Source organism: Chrysochloris asiatica, unplaced genomic scaffold (genome assembly GCF_000296735.1).
Source record: "Chrysochloris asiatica unplaced genomic scaffold, ChrAsi1.0 scaffold00009, whole genome shotgun sequence".
Lineage (NCBI taxonomy): Eukaryota > Metazoa > Chordata > Mammalia > Afrosoricida > Chrysochloridae > Chrysochloris > Chrysochloris asiatica.
This window is the reverse complement of record NW_006408527.1, coordinates 19,174,442-19,176,856: the sequence shown is the minus strand read 5'-3', so window position 1 is coordinate 19,176,856 and position 2,415 is coordinate 19,174,442. Positions and strand designations below refer to the sequence as shown.

Genomic DNA, 2,415 nt, shown 5'->3' with positions numbered 1-2,415 from the left:
CAGCAGATTTGCCTAATGCAATACATCATTTGATTTCTTGACTGCTGCTTCCGAGAGTGTTTACAGTTCATACAAGAAGAATGAAGTCCTTGACAACTTCAATCTTTTCTCTGTTGATAAGAATGTTGTTTATTGGTCCAGTGGTGAGGATTTTTGTTTTCTTTACATTGAGATGCAGTTCATACTGAAGGCCTAGCAAACTAATCCTAGTATTCTTTTTTATAAATACACAGTTTATAAAATACTTTATTTTTTATTTATTTACAAATACACAGTTTCTACAATACTTTTTTATTTTTGGCTGGATAGTGTACTTTATTGATGGTACATAACAAGTCTGGGCTCTCTAAGCCCCTCCCCTTCTTCGTGGGGTCTGGATGGAAACTGAGGATGGGAGCTTCTCAGTGTATAGGGGGATTAGAGTTGGGGTAAGGACTTCCAGCAGCTGAGGGCCTCTCTCTTCCTCTAGTGCTGTTGCTGGGGCTGGTGGTCCAGGGGGCCTTTATTCTTTGGAGGCCATGTGGACCATAAGATCCACCACCCTGTTGCTGTAGTCGAATTCATTGTCATACCAGGAAATGAGCTTGACAAAGTAGTCGTTGAGGGCAATGCCAGCCCCAGAATCAAAGGTGGAAGAGTGGGTATCACTGTTAAAGTCACAGGAGATGACCTGGTCTTCAGTGTAACCCAGGATGCCTTTTAGGGGTCTATCTGATGCCTGCTTCACCACCTTCTTGATGGCATCATATTTAGCAACTTTCTCCAGGTAGCATGTCAGGTCCATGACAGACACATTAGGAGTGGAGACATGGAAGGCCATGCCAGTGAGTTTCCCATACAGTTCAGGGATGACCTTACAGCCTTGGCAGCACCAGTAGATGCAGGGATGATGTTCTGGTCCCCCACAGCCATCACGCCACTATTTCCCAGAGGGTCTATCCACAGTCTTCTGGGTGGCATGATGGCATGGACTATGGTCATGAGTCCCTCCACAATGCCAAAATTGTCATGGATGACCTTGGCCAGGGGGGGCCAAACAATTGGTGGTACAGGAGGCATTGCTGACAATCTTGAGGGAATTGTCATACTCATACCATACTATGTCATACCATACTATGTTGTCATACTCATACCATAGTATGTCATACCATACTATGTCATAGTTCACGCCTATCACGAACATGGGGTCATCAGCAGAAGACGCAGAGATGATTACCATTTTGGCACCACCCTTCAAGTGAGCCCCAGTCTTCTCCAACCTTGTGAAGACACTGGTGGACTCTACAACATATTTAGCACCAGCATCACCCCCACTTGATGTTGGCGGGATCTTGCTCCTAGGTGATAGAGATTGGCTTCCTGTTGATAAGTTTCCCATTCTCAGCCTTGACAGTGCCATTGAACTTGCCATGGGTGGAATCATACTGGAACATGCACACCATGTAGCTGAGGTTAATGAAGGGGTCGTTGATGGCAACAACCTCCAGTTTGCCAGAGTTAACAATAGCCCTGGTGACCAGGTGCCCAATATGTCTAAATCCGTTGACTCCAACCTTCACCATCCTGTCTCAGGGATGCGGCTGGTACTGGAAGAGAAGTTGCGGCCGCCTGTCCATTGGGGAGGAGCAGAGAGCTCCTTCAATACTCTTGAAACTAGTTTTGCCATCTTTGTTGTTACATCATTAAAATTAATTATTTTTTACATAGGTTTACTCTACTATTTGTATGAAAGTCATGTTTTTAACTTTTAAAATATTACACTTTGATTGTTATTGAGATTCTACTGAGATTCTCCAAGTAGACAGTTTTACTAAAGCCATTTAAGGAATGTTGTCCTAAAAGTACATCTGAAAAAAACCTAAGCCCAGGTATGCTTTTTTTTTTTTTTCCCTCTGCCTCCCTCTCTGGCACTGCTGCTTCTCTGGATAAGGTCCCGCATTTTGCTTGTGCGTTTCTCTCTTGATGGTCCTAGGGTCCTCTGTTTCTGGACTGTAAGATAAACAACTCCCCTTTTTTTGTTACAAAACTTCTACCTTTATAATTGTGACAGTCACAATTAGTCATGATAAAAATGATTCACTATTGAATCTTATGAATCGTATCACCATCTCCTTTCACCACACCCATCTAGACAAGATGACAGCTATTCAGTGGGGACTCTCTTTCCCCCCATACTTTTAAACTAAACTCCCTCTTGAAACCTTGTAAGCCAGTCACTTCGTGCCTTTATTGGCCTCTCATTTTAGGTAGTCAATGTCTAAGTTGCCTGTCCCTGTCTACCCTGTGTACAGAGGGGATAGCATTGATACTTGATGTGAAGACTCTTTCCCTCTCTGTTGGTATTTAGAGTAACTACCACTCTGAGTCCTGGGTGGCACTGTGGGTTAATGCGCCAGACTGCAAAGCCATTTGAAC

General features: G+C 43.7%; 1 pseudogene; it reads right to left on the bottom strand.

Annotated features, from left to right (window-relative positions):
* Positions 1-502: 502 nt before the first annotated feature.
* LOC102816655 lies at positions 503-1,562 on the bottom strand (annotated as a pseudogene).
* Positions 1,563-2,415: the final 853 nt, after the last annotated feature.